This window comes from Euphorbia lathyris, chromosome 6 (assembly GCF_963576675.1).
Source record: "Euphorbia lathyris chromosome 6, ddEupLath1.1, whole genome shotgun sequence".
NCBI lineage: Eukaryota > Viridiplantae > Streptophyta > Magnoliopsida > Malpighiales > Euphorbiaceae > Euphorbia > Euphorbia lathyris.
Window position 1 is genome coordinate 76,163,469 of NC_088915.1, and position 18,038 is coordinate 76,181,506.

An 18,038-nucleotide genomic window follows, 5' to 3' on the forward strand; every position below is an offset into this window, starting at 1 on the left:
GTGAGATAGCTTTAATCAGACACTGACTAGAGCTGTTTCAATTGTGAGTTGGGAGGTAACACTTTAGGTCAGCTTCCAACTCAGCACTCTGATTACTCAGCGTCGCCTTATACAAATTATATACTGGGTAATTTAAGCAAGCAACACATACATATATATCAAGAGCAAAGGGTTAGAGATTACTCAGCAGTCTTATCCTGGTTCAGCCTCACCGCCTACGTCCAGTCCCCAGAATCCCTCCGGGAGCTGACCTCTCCGATGAGTCTGATCATGAGGAACACTCTAATGAGGTAACATCTATATCCTTGCTCAGAAATGAAAGGACATCACTTCAATACAGAACCAGCTGAGTTCATCAGCCAAGAGAAGGTTCTATCCAAATGCTGAGTATTCAGGTATTAGTCAGCAAAGAAGGTACACTCAGCAGAACAATCAGTGTGACTGTTGTGGAAAGAGAGGACACACTGTAAGTGTGTGTTGGTATGCTCAGCACCATCGTGCTGACCAAAAATGGAAACACCCTCAAAGGGTAGTTAATTGTGACTTTTGTGGGAAAGATGGCCACACCATAAACGTATGCCGTCACAAGATAAAATATGATGCTTCACCTGTTCAGTCTAACAAACGAGGACCCAAAAAGAATTGGGTACCTAAAGATAACTAGTTCAATTGCAGGTGAGCCTGAGATGTGCTGAGAAGTCAAAGCTATGGTATATTGACAGAGCATGCTCGAGCCATATGACTGGTGATGAAACTCAGTTCATCACGCTTGTGCATAAACGAGGAGGAAATGTAAGTTTCAGAGACAATAAAAAGGGTAAGATAGTGGGATCAGGTACTATTGGAGGAAATCCTACTATTGAGTCAGTCTCCCTAGTCAAGGATCTCAAATATAACCTATTGAGCGTGGCTCAGCTGTGTGACAGCGGTAGAAAGGTTGTATTTGATGCCACTGAGTGTCGGATACTCGAGGGTAAAACAAATGATTTAATTTTAACTGCCCCTCGTGTTGACAATGTTTTCATGCTGAGTTTAGAAAAGAAGTTTTCGAAAAATATAGGCAAAAAGCATATTTAAGCCCCTGAACTTTACCTGTTTTAAGGATCAAGCCCTTGATCAATTATTTTTCCACATTGAGCCCCTGATCATTAATTTTGTTATGGATTTGGCCCTTATTTAACTTTCCTGTCCAGTTTGGACTGGATACATCGTTAGGGCGATTCGGCTTGTTGACATGGACAAATAAAAAAAAGAATTCATTGACTAGGAGAGATAAAAATTAAAAATTAAAACGAAATTATAGTAATTAATTTTCAGTATATTCTTTCCAAACTCGATTTTTTTCTCTCCCATTTTGTGATTTTCAACATTAAAATTGCCATATAGATTTTCTCATCTCCTACACTCGACAAAAAAGTGAAATAAGGGCCAAAACCATAACAAAATCAATGTTCATGGGCTCAATGTGGAAAAATAATTGATCAGGGGCTTGATCCTTAAAACAGATAAAGTTCAGGGGCTTAAATATGCTTTTTTCCAAAAATATATGCTTAGTGACAAAGGAAGATAATTCCTGGCTATGGCATAGGAGACTTGGTCATGTAAGAATGGACCTCCTTGCCAAATTAGAAAGAAAGAAATTAGTTGAGGATTTGCCCAAACTTAGATTTGAGAAGGATCAATTATGCAATGCTTGTCAGCAAGGTAAACAAACCAAAAAGTCTTTTCATAGTAAAAATGTTGTCTCAACCAAGCGTCCGTTAGAATTACTACATTTGGATCTTTTCGGACCAGTCCAGCCGCCGAGCTTGGGTGGTAAGAGATTTTCCTTGGTCATTGTAGATGATTTCTCTCGATATACTTGGATCATCTTGCTGAGTAGTAAGGATGAAGCTTTTGAGATGTTCTCAACACTGATTAGAAAACTAGAAAATGACAAAGACCTAAAATTAGCTCACATCCGAAGTGATAATGGCGGAGAATTCAAAAATCAACAATTTGATGAATTCTGTGAAGTCAGCGGCATTGACCATAATTTTTCTGCTCCTAGAACTCCTCAACAAAATGGGGTAGTTGAAAGGAAGAACAGAACCTTAGTTGAAATAGCTAGGACAATGCTGAGTGAGAATAGGCTTCCAAAGTACTTCTAGGGTGGAGCTGTCAACACAGCTTGCTATATACTCAATAGGGCTTTAGTTAGACCTATACTTAAGAAAACCCCTTATGAACTTTGGAAAGGACGAAAACCCAACATTGGATATTTTCGTGCCTTTGGTTGTAAATGTTTTATTCTTAATACGAAAGACAACCTTGCTAAATTTGATTCTAAAGCTGATGAAGCTATCTTCTTAGGGTACTCAACAAACAGCAAAGCATATAGGGTGTTTAATAAACGAACTCAGGTCGTAGAAGAGTCTGTACATATTGAGTTCGATGAAACTGACCATGCAGGGAAGACAAGTCAGCCTACCGAAGATGACCCATGCTCAGCTTCCGCTGACCAAATTAGAGCCACTGAGTCACCTCCTCAAGGGCTGACCAAAGGTAAAAATGAACCTAAAATTATCTTTGCTGACCAATATAATCCCGCAGAGATTGTGGAAACACCAACTCCTAAAAACTCAACACTGCTGAAAGAGATCAAAATTCCAAGAGGACACTCAGAGAAGTCCATTCTTGATGCTGCTGAGAACAACCTGATGACAAGAAATCAACTCAGGAGATATCTTAGTAATGTTGCCTTCGTCTCAGTTCATGAACCAAAGAACTTCTCCGAAGCTGAGCACGATGAATTCTGGATTAATGCGATGCAAGAAGAACTTGATCAGTTTAAGAGAAACGAAGTATGTGATTTAGTGCCTAAACCGAAGAATCAAAAGACCATTGGAACGAAGTGGGTATTTCGCAACAAGTTAGACGAACAAGGTAACGTAGTCAGAAACAAGGCCAGACTTGTAGCTCAAGGTTACAGTCAGCAGGAAGGTATTGACTATGGCGAGACCTTTGCACCCGTAGCTAGATTAGAGGCAATTAGAATACTGTGTGCATATGCTAGCTTTATGAATTTTAAACTATTCCAAATGGATGTAAAAAGTGCATTTCTTAATGGAGTTATAAATGAAGAGGTTTATGTTAGTCAGCCTCCAGGGTTTGATGATTTAAAATTTCCAAACCATGTTTATAAGCTCAAAAAGGCTCTATACGGCCTAAAGCAAGCACCATGTGCTTGGTACGAAAGGCTGACCAGCTTCCTGCTGACCAGGAACTATGTCAGAGGAAAAGCTGACACAACCTTATTCATTAAGAAAATGGGTAAAGATACCCTCACTACAACAAATCATCACTTGCGCCACAGTTAAAATCGTGGCCTAAGTGTAATATTTCTGTGGCTATGCTATTTAGCCACAGAAATTCAAGGTAGGTACTTCCGTGGCGCAAGTGAATGTGGCTAAGTAGTTGCCACGGAAAAATAGTGGTCGTGGCATAAATTGGTTTTCATGCCACGTGAAAATCCGTGGCTAATCATATACATTTGCCACAGATAAAATCGTGGCAAAAGTAAAATACATGTGGTAAAATATAACGATCCGTGGCAATAAATTCTACTTAGCCACGAGCATTACCATGGCAAAAATAGGACACATCTTACTAGAAATCTTGCTTGGCCACAAACATAACCGTGGCAAAAATAAAACACTACTCGTTGCTAGAAACCTTAATTGATTAAATTTTGGTAATTTTTGTTATTATTATTAACTTTTAGATTGAAGGGAGCTACGACTCAAATCAAATGAAACAATAGAAAATAAAGAAAGTCCAAAATCTTAATCATACTTAATGAAAAATAAAAAATTATTAAATGAATATCAATCATTCGATCATACAACGAAAAGAACTCCTAGCAACATAAAAAAATCTCCTAATTAGAAAAAATATATATATTAAGGAAACCCAAATTTAAAATAAATCTATCCAACACAAAGATTTTATTCCCATATGGTACAATACATATGAATAACAGTGGAAAAATCGTGGAGTTGAATATAATGAATTTTTCGAAGTTACAATGTACTCCTGATCCATCAGCTCCATGTTGATTTCTGCAAATCCCAAACAATCATCTATTAAGAGAGAAAAAAAAAGTTCATTTTCTACTGATATGACTTAACTTACATGCTATCAAAATTGAACTCAAATTTAATTGACAAATGTATTGTCAAGCTGAATGAACAACTCGACTATTGCATACCACTTTGCTGCCAAGAGAAGCACTGCTTGCCTAATACAAAAAAAAAAAAAAATACTAATAATCAATAAATTGACAAAGTGCAAATTACAAAAGAATTAGAAAATAAAACCTTAAATAACTTAAACAATTATGACCATATGATTGACAAAGTGTCAATTCCAAATAATTTAGAAAATAAAATCAGATGAATATTAACCAATAGGCTGACATGGTATCGATTACAAATAATTTAGAAAATAAAACCTTAAAGCTTAAATTTTAGCGCTGCTTGTTTATCATATATGATCAGAGTAGAGATAAACAAAACCTAGAGATTGATATAAAATCAGATGACCAATAACCAATAAAGTGGCAACACAATTACAAATAATTTAGAAAATAAAACCTTAAACAACTTAAGACTTACACCTTAAGCACTACTTGTTTTATCATCTATTATCAGGATATAGAGATAAATAAAACCGTAAACACTCCTCAAAGAGAATAGAAACTCTAACACCATTAAGCCTTTTTTTCATGCACCAATTCTAACCTTTAAACTCATCCTTATCCTTATAAAGTAAAGCAACATAATATATAGAAGAAAAATCCAAAAAATACTTATCCAGAGGAGACCACAGAAGAGGTCTCAAACAAATGGCCACAAAATGCAATAACTAGTAACACTAAATCCTTACTACTAATATGTGTAAAATATTTGCAGGAGGTAGAATTCAATCCACAAAAAATGCATACTTTTTTTGAGTTAGAGGAACACGCAATAGACAAGCACATGGGGGCTGAAGTGAATATCTCGTTCTTTGTGAATTAACCTACTCTACAATTCAGGATTCATGACAAATGAAACAATACCCATCAGAATGGAAATTTTGTTAAAAACTTATAAATTTTGAACCATATTATAGAAGCAAATAATCCCAATCAATGTAAAAATCAATAATGAACATGTTAAACTAAATCATATACACACCATTTGAATTGAAACAATAAATTTGTAATGTTAAAGTCAAATCAAATGCATTTACGAATATGAGTATACTTACTTTAAGATGATGAATTGACACTCTCTGAGTCATTAATGTAAGAAAATTCCAGCCCCAAAGCTTGAATTATTTGGCTTAGCTTTTTCTTCCCAACCTAATTGTTTGCATCAATTTTTGGGTCTACCCAATTCCTATTATCTCTGGCTTCATTCTTCACATGCTCGAAATCCTTTCTAGCTTCCTCAACTTCTTTTCTAGCATCCTAAGCCACTTATACCAACATTTTCGTCATAGTTTCTTGCTTCTAAAATTGTTTGTTCAACGGTCTTTTTAACTTCAGCAGCCTCTTGCGCGAGATCCAACCGTTAAGGCTTCACTTCAAAATGCTTTACAAATCAACTTGTGTCAAAGCTAGAAAAAATAAAATTAAAGTATCAAACACTTAACATAACAGAGTAATTCTTTGCTTTATCACAATTTTTTATTATTCAAATTGAGAAAATGCAGTAAAAGACAACCTATGCCAACTTGCCTTAATTATTAAATTACTAAAATGTCTTCAGTTTTCAAGACCATGACTTTGTACTTCTTTATAGTTTGTTGTTAGAATCCTTGCTTAGTGAAGTTTTGTGCATGCAAGAAGACTATTATTCAAATCATTAAATCTTTAAATTTCTTAAATTGTCCGTTGAATTCTAATAGAAACAAACAATGTGATATTTTTAACCCAAATAGCAAACAATATAGGAGTTGTTATTGAATTCATCCGAATTTGGAAATAAAAGGAACAAGGATAAGCTACACCCTCCCAGGAAGAACTTTGTCTCCTCTCTCTGCTCAAACCAGAACCCTGCTACAAAGCAGAAAATACATAACAAAATCAACCTAATATAATCTTTGCAGCAGACTTTTTCTGCTTTTCTTATTTTCTTTTTATGATTTATGAAAGAGGCATTTAAAATTTCTAAATAATTAAATGTTTTAAACATATAAAATTGGAACCTCAATATCTAAAAATAAAAGCTCAGAAACTTGACATGTAAGATCATAAATAAGGGAGTTAACCATATGAAAACAGTGAAGATCAGGGGCCTTACACTAACTGATAAATTGGTTAAAATTTCCATATCCAAATGATTCATCACACATGCTTATATCACATCCAGTTAGAATAGTGAGATTAAAAGAAGTAAATATATGCCAAGTAAGTCATACTTGTAGTATGCTTATGCCCCTGAATTGTTCAGCGATGAGAACCCTAATGCTTACTCTATTATGTGACCATTTTCTTATTTTATTATGCAATTTTCTATATGTATGCTAATAATACAATTGGTAAAGGCATAATGCTCAATGAATGCTTCAAATGAAAAACAAAATGGTGGATAATGCTATGAAACTCAGGTTGTGAGCAGTATTCATGTGCATTTGAAAAATAATCCTCTTATAAATATGAAAGTAATCCCAATTGCAATTGAAGTTTGAATACATTATGTCCATAAAAAAGCATTAAAACTCCATTCAAGCATTATCCACTCAAATCCTTAATGTAAGAAACTGGAAAAAAGATGCAGAACCATACAAACTAAGATGCAAACTAATATGAAACTAAAATCGAGATCTCCGTTAAACTTAAATTGAACAATTAAATGTCTACATCTTTTCAATTTCATAAGGTCTACGAACCAACAAATTCGAATTAGTTCTAAATTTCCTAGCAAGCAACAAGGCAAAACAAGTAACAGAAAACAGAGAGAGATACAATACCATATATGGCATTGATGGCGAAGATGTTGCCCAGAAATTGTGAAAGAGTAAGAATCAATCTGAAAGAACCTTAATATTAATTCGACTTCTAGAGTTGGTATCGAGATCGGACAGTGAACGAGCCTCTTGGCGCAAAAGAATTTGAGATAGCAACCATAGAGAGAACGAGGGTTAAGGAAAGAGTACAAAAATTGGGAGTGGCGGGGTTCTCAAATTTTGGGGCAAATGAAATTTTCTTCTCCCCGCCACATTAACTAGTGGAAAATTTAAAAAAAAAATGATATGTTAAAATTAAGATTAAATAACTATTTAGTCTATGTAGTTTTATTCTAGGCATTACATTTATTTGGGTTCTCAAACTAAAATTTTAAAGTCAATTAAGATTTAAACTATCAAAATCATTAAGCAAATCTCTAAAAATCATCAATTGAATCCACAAACTTATTCTAAAATAAGAAACGGTGACTGTTTAATATAGACTGTTATAATTTGTTTAGAATTGAGACTCTGATTTTTGCTTAATTCAGGAACCTGATTAAGATTTAGATAGTTTAAGGTCTTAATTGACTTTGAAGCCTTAGTTTAGGGAGCCAAATGGCATTATGTCTTTATTTAATATATTAACTAGTTGATAGAAAGATACCTTAGGAGCTATATAATTATTTTTAGAAACTCCTTGATGTAATACTTAAAAATATAAGTACTAAATAATTTATTATCCAAAAGTTAATAGATTAAAAATAATTTGAAAATAATTAATATATTCTTACCATGAAATAAATTACTCGTGACGTAATTAATTTTAAGCCACGTATAAAACTTTTCCGTGGCATAAATAGATTTAGCCACACACAAAAAATCGCGTGGCAAAATTCGTGGCATAAGTGTATTTTTGCCACGAAAAACATTTACCCGTGGCATAAATATATCAAGTAATTTAAAGTTTGTGCTGAAATTTCTTTTTTCCGTGGCTAACTGAAAATATGCCACGAATTTTGAATTCATGTGACATGATTCGTGGCGCAAGTGATGATTTGTTGTAGTGCCTGTTGGCACAAATATATGTAGATGATATTATCTTTGGTACTACTAACGAAACTATGTGCAAGGAGTTTAGCAAACAGATTCAAACTGAGTTTGAGATGTCAATGATGGGAGAACTCAACTTCTTCCTTAGACTTCAAATTAAACAAGGTAAAAATGGCATCTTCATTAGTCAGACCAAGTATGCTAAGGAGATATTGAAGAAATTTGATATGGAAGGATGTAAGCCCATATCTACCCCAATGGGTACTGACAATGTGCTTTGTGCTGATGAGAAAGGTAAGTCAGTAGACAACAAGTTATATCGAGGTATGATTGGCTCTCTACTTTATCTAACTGCTAGTAGGCCAGACATTCAGTACTCAATATGTCACTGTGCGAGATATCAAGCTGACCCCAGGGAATCTCACTATATAGCTGTGAAAAGAATTTTTAGATATTTGCAGAGCTCAGTAAATGCAGGTTTATGGTATCCAAACACAAATGACTTCACACTCATTGGATACACTGACGCTGACTATGGACGAGACAAGCTGGAGCGTAAAAGCACTCCAGGAGGATGTCACTTCCTTGGAAGATGTCTAGTGTTTTGGTTCAGCAAGAAGCAGTCGTCAGTTGCCCTGTCAACCACTGAAGCTGAGTACATTACTGCTGGAAGCTGTGTGGCTCAAGTCATATGGATCAAGCAACAGCTGGAGGACTATGGAGTACAAACGAAGACAATCGAAGTCAAATGCGACAACAAAAGTGCCATTGACTTATCCAAAAATCCAATCCAACACAGCAGGATGAAGCATGTCAGCATTAGGCATCACTTCATCAGAGACCATGTACTCAAGGATGAGATCAAGCTGACCTATGTTCCAACAGATGAACAGCTTGCGGATATCTTCACGAAGCCCTTGGCTCGTGAGCAGTTTAACATACTAAGGGGAGCTATTGGTATGACTAATCCTCTTCAATAAGTTTTCTACGCTAAATGAATGTTGAGTGATTATAATATGCCGAGTGATTATTGCTTAATAAGTAACTATCATATCCTGAGCTAACATGAATGACATAAAATCACTTTATGCTGATTAGACATATATATTGTGTGATTACTATGTGCTGAGTTACTAAGCATGTCACGTTCGTGCCCTTAATTTTTTTTTATATTGTGTGTTAATATTCAATACTAGAATATATATAAGTGTTAATATTCAATACTATAATATATCATATATTTTAAATAATCGTATGAATTATTTTGAATATTATAATAGAGATTAAAAACCTAGAAGTTAAAAGTATATTATGGAAGTTAGTTTAATTATTTTAGGTGTAAATTGGAGAAATAGAAAAGTTCAGGACCTTTATTATAATATTAATAATAAGAATACAAAGAACTTAATACATGGTCTTTAGATAAAATGGAGAATGATATGATTAATAATTTATATATATATATATATAGGAGATATCAGGTGTGACACATTGTTTATGGTGCAACAAGCCTTATTGTGTGACAATGACCAATTTTGTAATTAACCAAAAGGAGGTCGCAAATTTATAAATAAAAGGAAAAAGAAAATTGTTTTATTTTTTTTCTTTAAAATGCATTTTCTCAACTTTTCCAACCTTGTTTTTCAAAAAATTTTATACCGTTGGACTCGTTTTAATTAAACGGTCATTTTAAGATCCATGAAGCTCAAGTAAAAAAAATTCCGGTGAACGGAATCCGGGTGTGCGTTTTCCGGCAAGAAAAAAATGTCCAGAAAATTCTTAAAAAATTTCAAAAAATATAAAACATTATTCTAAGGAACTTTAATTCTTGGGTCCAAGCGAGATTTCTTACGGTTTAGTCCCAATAAAACTTTTTCCTTAATTTTATCCATTTTACATGCTTCAACAATTTGTTGGGTAAAAACTGTAAGGAATCTCTCTTTGAGCCAAGAATTAAAGTTTCTTAAAATAATGTTTTACATATTTTGAAATTTTTTGATAATTTTCTGGACACGTTTTTTGTCCTACTTATGTTGTTCCAAATCAATTTACCATTTGTTCCAACATAATACTTATATTGTTCCAACAGAAAATTGTTTTATTTCTTTTCTTTAAAATACATTTTTCTGACATTTCTAACCTCGTTTTTCAAAAAATTTTATACTATTAGACTTGTCTAAATTAGAAAGTCATTTTAAGATCCCTGAAGCTCAAGTAAAAAAAATTCCGGTGAACGGAATCCGAGTAGGCGTTTTATGGCAAGAAAAAAAGTGCCCAGAAAATTCTCAAAAAATTCTAAAAAATGTAAAACATTATTCTAAGAAACTTTAAGTCTTGGGTCGAAGCGGGATTTCTTACGGTTTAGTCCCAATAAAACTTGTTCCTTAATTTTATCCATTTTACATGCTTCAACAATTTATTGGGTCAAAACTGTAAGGAATTTCGCTTTGAGCCAAGAATTAAAATTTCTTAAAATGATGTTTTACATGTTTTCGAATTTTTTGATAATTTTCTGGGTACGTTTTTTATCCTACTTACATTGTTCCAAATCAATGTACCATTTGTTCCAAATCAATATACCATTTGTTCCAACATAATACTTGTATTGTTCCAACAGAAAAATGTTTTATTTTTTTTCTTTAAAATACATTTTCCCGACATTTCTAACCTTGTTTTTCGAAAAATTTTATACTATTAGACTCGTCTAAATTAGACGGTCATTTTAAGATCCCTGAAGCTCAAGTAAAAAAAATTCCGGTGAACGGAATCCGGGTGGGCGTTTTCTGGCGAGAAACAAAGTGCCCAGAAAATTCTCAAAAACTTTCAGAAAATGTAAAAAATTATTCTAAGAAACTTTAATTCTTGGGTCGAAGCGGGATTTCTTACGGTATAGTCCCAACAAATTGTTGAAGCATGTAAAATGGATAAAATTAAGGAAAACGTTTTATTGGGACTAAACCGTAAGAAATCTTGTTTCGACCCAAGAATTAAAGTTTCTTAGAATAATGTTTTACATTTTCTGGAAATTTTTGAAAATTTTCTGGGTACTTTTTTTCTCGCCGAAAAACGCCCACCCGGATTCCGTTCACCGGAAATATTTTTACTTGAGCTTTAGGGATCTTAAAATGACCGTCTAATTTAGACGAGTCTAATAGTATAAAAATTTTTGAAAAACGATGTTAGAGATGTCGGGGAAATGTATTTTAAAGAAAAGATATAAAACAATTTTCTCTATCCTCTTTTTCATTTTATTTACCAATTTGTCACCTTGCCCTTTTTAATTATCATCAAAACTACGTAGTTTTGTTATGTCACACAATAAGCTCCTTGTCACAACTTAAGCCATTGTCACGCTGGATCTCACCCATATATATATATATATATATATATATATATATAATTGCATGATATGACATGTGTTGTAAAATTGAGATATAAAGTATATATTGAAAGTTCCAAAAATGACTTAAAATGCATGCAAAAGAAAAAAACGTGGCATGCATATTTTCAATTTAAAAAAAAGATGTCATCCATGCATATTTCTAAGTACCATGTGTCATATCTAGAATAAAAAAATGTTTCATGCATACACTTTAGTTAAAAATGAATAAATAAAAAAATGTGATAGATAGTGTTTATGAAGAAGAAAATGGAGATACAAAAACTTATACTATTTTCATGAAAGAGGTGAAAATGGAGGTTTTTGAAAAGCAAAATTGAAATTTTACCTGATTTGAAATGGTTTATTGTTATGAAAAGTTTTAATTTGGTGGCTAAAATGATTTATTAAATGAATTTAGAATAAACCATATGGAGATTTAATTTTGTTTTATAATTTTTAAAATGAAGAAAAACAATAAAAATTGTGAAGTTTTTGGTTTACCAATGAAAAAAAAACGTTTTATGTCCTTATGAGTTTTTTTTTATAAAAACATAAATAATGGCATTTACTTACAAAAGGGTTTACTAAATGGGATTTTGTGATTGTTTTTCTTTAATTGTTTAGTTGTTTTGGATTTGAAGTAACCAAAACGTAAAGGATGATGATTTTGTTCTGTTTCGGATCAGTTTCAGATCAACTGTCAATGGATCATATCGATTGATTTTCGGTAACCGACGACGATATTTCGGTAACTGTATTTTAGATCTAAATTATTTTTAGAATGTTATAAGTATGATTTTGAGTAAGTTAGGTTATGTTTTATCAAATTTTAACATGTTTAGGAGTAGTGATTTATCAAGTCTATATTGAAAATATAAAATTTAGACACTTGCCCCTTTAGATTTATGATTAATAATTTATCGACTATGGATAATCCATATAAATTTTGGATTAGTTGTCTTTTAGATTTATTAACGTGAAATTCGGTATTAATGGGCTTTTAGCAACGTTACGAATTTAAAAGTATAATCGGTCTAAATTAATTATGTCGGTTTAAAAATTATGTCACACCCGACCCTAGACGATCTCAATCGGCATCGAGCGTGAAATAAAAAAAAAAATCATAATCAACACTTAGGAGTCTCCAATTTATCTCAATCTCATAATATCATATTATATTACAATTGAAATACCAAAGTTCTAACCATAATTCTAACAATAAGCAGCCAACTTCCAAATCTCACCTAAGCGGTCGGTAACCTTCTCTATATCCTGTACTTTCTCACCTAAAAACATTAAAACATTTAAAACCGTGAGACAAAAATCTCAGTAAGAAACTATCAGCTATAAAAACCAACTTTATTTAACATAGCTACATATATACATTTATTAAGGGATTTAATCAAAACCTTATAAAATATACTCAAAGCTTAAGTTCATATAACTTTATATATATAATGTATCTTCTCAAGATGAATCAAAATAAATAAACGTTTCATCAAACCAATTCATAATCAAATGAATGTTTTATCAAACCAACTTGTAATCAAATAAATATTTTATCAAATCACCTCGTAATCATTCAAACGTAAAATCTTATATCAAAATCAATCATAACCGAAAACATAATCCAAATGAACTTAAAACATTGTATCCATCCTCGAGTTTCTCCCCTTAAGTATCAATCCATAACCACATATATAGTCGAGACGTCTCTTAACATTGCCTATCCCATATAGTCTTACCCAACACTTCTTTGCCATACCCAATAGGTCTTTCAGACTGTGTACACAGGCCATGTCCCTCACTGAACATGGTCTTTAAATATAAAACCACCGATCCGGATAACTCTCGATGGATATAAAATCATAAAATCATAACGTGCTCAAATTTCCTTTCACAATCAAATTCCAAACTATTTCATAACCATAAATCATTTGGCTTCAATTAGCCCTGTTATATCATAAAAGTTATATTTGGACTTCAATCCAAAATAATAACAACAATAACCGCAATAGATTTCTCAATCCAAAAATAATTCGTAAGAAATCATCAAATTCATTTTGTTCAATATAGATATATATTGAAACCAAAAACATATATGTATATATGTAAATCAACCAAATTAAGCTTTAAATCAACATAATCAAGTAAAATCTGAAATTTACATAGAAGCATAGTCAATAGTTTCATTTGAACCATAATTTCACAATAAAAAGCAAAATCGTGAAAAATCCAATTTTACAAAATTCCTGTATAACCTTAAAATATCACTGTCTGAAAATTCTTTGATTAGATATATATATCTATATGCATAAAACTCAAACTATAGTTGATTGAAGAAAACACACCCGTTCAATTGGCCTCTAAACTCTGTCTAAGACGTTTCATCTCCAAACACTGCCGAAACTCAAAAACTCTTCGATTAGGACTTAGATCTATACATAAAGATGCTATGGTTTCAATTTCGAGTGATTCGGACGGTCGAATCTCTGTAAATCAAAGAAACGGTGAAGAACGGTCGAAGAACGACGAAGAAGATCAAAAATGAAAGAAGCAGAAAAGAAAAATAATCCTTATCTCCACCTCTTCGAAATTATATATATATCCAAATCTGACGAATATCCAGTTTGATCCTCCATCTTTATATAATCTTTTAAAAATTACTCTGAACTTTTAATTTACACCTAAACCCATTAAATTAACTTCAAACTTTTTCTATAACACCAAATAAAAATCATACACCTAATAATTATAATATATTTTACTATCAAGGTATAAATTCTAGAAATTTAGACCCGGACGTGACAATTCTCCCCACCTTAAGAAAATTTCGTCCTCGAAATTCACGTTCTCTAATCAAAATTTTCTTCCTCAAATAATCTCAAAGATCACAAAATTATTTCACATCATCAAGATTTCTCATAATCATCATAAAACCACAAATTCTAATGTTTCCTTCCATTAACTCCATCATTTATCTATATCCACATCACTGTAACAATTATTTATACATAACTCTTAGTAACCCTAAATTTTCAACCTAGTCAATTCCATCACCAATAAATCCACAATAAAACTTCAAATATCATATAACTCGAAACTTCAAATATTTCGTATTTTGCTAGCATTAAACCCAATCTCACTTTAATAGATTTAAATCACAATTAATTCCATCAATTGCATATATATCGAATATATTTCCTCTATCTCCAAGTTCTATAGACTTAAAAAAAATCACGTTTGAACCACTAGTATGTACGATATTATATTTTCCTTAACCTTTAAATAATCTGAATCAATGATTTGCATCAACCTATAATCTTACTCCATCATAATAATAATACTTATATCTATAATTTTTCACTCCAATCATGATGAATATGAACTCCAAGTCATCATCAACAATCAAATATAAACCTTATATCAATCACATATTTCCTCTATGAATATCACCTTGACTTATTTATTTTCGTCAAACCTCTATCATCAAATCCTTACAATAAGAAAAATCAATATAGATCATTCTTATATCTATCATCCTACATCCCATTAACACAATAAAAACCTAAAATTTTTATAATGTCATTTAATTTCTTGATTTGATCTATAACTACTCAATTTAATTTTTATGTAAATTTAGACTAGAATCCTCGAAACTTCAATTTTTTCTCCAAACCATATAACCAAGGAAGATAGAGTACCTAAATTACGATAATCAATGTTTTTTTTGTCTTCTCCAAACTCCAAATAATATCTTTACACCCATAAAAGCTAATAAATCTATAATATCATTCGATTTTTCTTATTTGACCTATAAAAACTCAATTTGATCCTTATATCCTCTTACATCATATTTATCTCTTAATTTCCTACCTCAAACTGTGCTTAAGATCGGAAAAATTTGACCTCAAAATTCACATCTTAATTATTTCCTCAAACAATATTTAAGCTTACCAAATGTTCATATATCATCAAATCATGAACTCTAATATATTCTCCTACTTTACTTCTCATTGATCACTAACATCGGTATCTCTCTAAACATCATTTATATAACTCTCAATAATTCTAAACCTCAACCCGATAAAGTTCAACAATAGATCTGCACTTTGAATTCAGATATCATTTATTCCAATTAAGATTCCATAACTTGGTAAACTCATATCATAATCTCCAATTTATAATCAACCTCCAAAACAATTAATTGAAATCTCCACATTCTCACTTTCTTAATCACATATATATTATCTTCAAAACTCATCATATCATTTCAAAGTCGCCTAACCTTACTTCACATCTGAGATACATATATTTTTCAGCCACTATTAAACTCTCAAATATCAATGCCAAATCATACGGAGGAAAAAATCAAACAAAAAACAAATTCTAGTTTAAAGCTAAAATGACCAACATATGCCGTTTTCAGCATAACTTTTTCATACGTAGTCCGATTAAGGCGATTCAAAAACCATTGGAAACGTAAGATAATAATAAAGAACTTTCATTTAGGACTCCATGACAGATTCGGCCTATATCTGGTCGAAAAATGCATCATAATATTCAGATACGAATCTGATTCTCCCACAGCACCTAGATAGACAATTCTCTATTATCTCTAACTCAAAGTTAAAATTTTCTCATATCCCATATCATCAAATATCAAATAATTTACTATTTTTCATACACCTAAATATTGCTAACCATCAAATCTCATTTTTACACCTTATTGGCTAGCTACTCAATCCTCGAAAAATTCCAAATTATTTCTTAGCTATCACCAAATATCCATATGCCTCAATTACTATCGATTAGTTCTTCGCTATCACCAAATATCGATATTCCTCAATTACTATCAACCTTAGGTCCGAAGAATTTAATCTAGTCTCTGATACCAAACTGTCACACCCGACCCTAGACGATCTCAATCGGCATCGAGCGTGAAATAAAAAAAAATCATAATCAACACTTAAGAGTCTCTAATTTATCACGATCTCATAATATCATATTATATTACAATTGAAATATCAAAGTTCTAACCATAATTCTAACAATAAGCAGCCAACTTCCAAATCTCACCTAAGCGGTCGGTAACCTTCTCTATATCCTGTACTTTCTCACCTAAAAACATTAAAACATTTAAAAACGTGAGACAAAAATCTCAGTAAGAAACTATCAGCTATAAAAACAAACTTTATTTAACATAGCTACATATATACATTGATTAAGGGATTGAATCAACAAACTACACCAATCTCATTTTTGGTGGTGAAGCTCTTAGCCTAGTGGTTGAGAGATTACCTATGCCTTGGGAGGTCATGTGTTCGAATCACATCCGGGTCTGGTGGAGATTTTTCTTTCTTCTTTAATGTAAGCGCATTGCGCAAATTTTTTTTAAAAAAAAGGGATTGAATCAAAACCTTATAAAATATACTCAAAGCTTAAGTTCATATAACTTTATATATATAATGTATCTTCTCAAAATGAATCAAAATAAATAAACGTTTCATCAAACCAATTCGTAATCAAATGAATGTTTTATCAAACCAACTTGTAATCAAATAAATATTTTATCAAATCAGTAATCATTCAAACGTAAAACCTTATATCAAAATCAATCATAACCGAAAACATAATCCAAATGAACTTAAAACATTGTATCCATCCTCGAGTTTCTCCCCTTAAGTATCAATCCATAACCACATATATAGTCGAGACGTCTCTTAACATTGCCTATCCCATATGGTCTTACCCAACACTTCTTTGCCATACCCAATAGGTCTTTCAGACTGTGTACACAGGCCATATCCCTCACTGAACATGGTCTTTAAATATAAAACCACCGATCCGGATAACTCTCGATGGATATAAAATCATAAAATCTTAACGTGCTCAAATTTCCTTTCACAATCAAATTCCAAACTATTTCATAACCATAAATCATTTGGCTTTAATTAGCCATGTTATATCATAAAAGTTATATTTGGACTTCAATCCAAAATAATAACAACAATAACCGCAATAGATTTCTCAATCCAAAAATAATTCGTAAGAAATCATCAAATTCATTTTGTTCAATATAGATATATATTGAAACCAAAAACATATATGTATATATGTAAATCAACCAAATTAAGCCTTAAATCAACATAATCAAGTAAAATCTGAAATTTACATAGAAGCATAGTCAATAGTTTCATTTGAACCATAATTTCACAATAAAAAGCAAAATCGTGAAAAATCCAATTTTACAAAATTCATGCATAACCTTAAAATATCACTGTCTGAAAATTCTTTGATTAGATATATATATATCTATATACATAAAACTCAAACTATAGTTGATTGAAGAAAACACACCCGTTCAATTCGCCTCTAAACTCTGTCTAAGACGTTTCATCTCCAAACACTGCCGAAACTCAAAAACTCTTCGGTTAGGACTTAGATCTATACATAAAGATGCTATGGTTTCAATTTCGAGTGATTCGGACGGTCGAATCTCCGTAAATCAAAGAAACGGTAAAGAACGGTCGAAGAACGACGAAGAAGATCAAAAATGAAAGAAGCAGAAAAGAAAAATAATCCTTATCTCCACCTCTTCGAAATTATATATATCAAAATCTGACGA

At 31.9% G+C, this 18,038-nt stretch overlaps 1 long non-coding RNA gene across 4 annotated transcripts; it reads right to left on the reverse strand.

The window, feature by feature from the left end:
• Positions 1 to 3,840: 3,840 nt before the first annotated feature.
• LOC136233246 (uncharacterized) lies at positions 3,841 to 7,205 on the reverse strand. 4 transcript variants are annotated; one of them, XR_010690742.1, is made up of 4 exons: positions 7,000 to 7,205; positions 5,293 to 5,643; positions 4,250 to 4,279; positions 3,841 to 4,100 (listed from the first exon to the last, which is right to left on the reverse strand). It is a non-coding gene; the product is annotated as an uncharacterized lncRNA (long non-coding RNA). The 4 variants fall into 4 exon arrangements; XR_010690741.1 differs by having other exon boundaries at positions 4,174 to 4,279; XR_010690744.1 differs by having other exon boundaries at positions 4,174 to 4,279; positions 5,293 to 6,082.
• Positions 7,206 to 18,038: the final 10,833 nt, after the last annotated feature.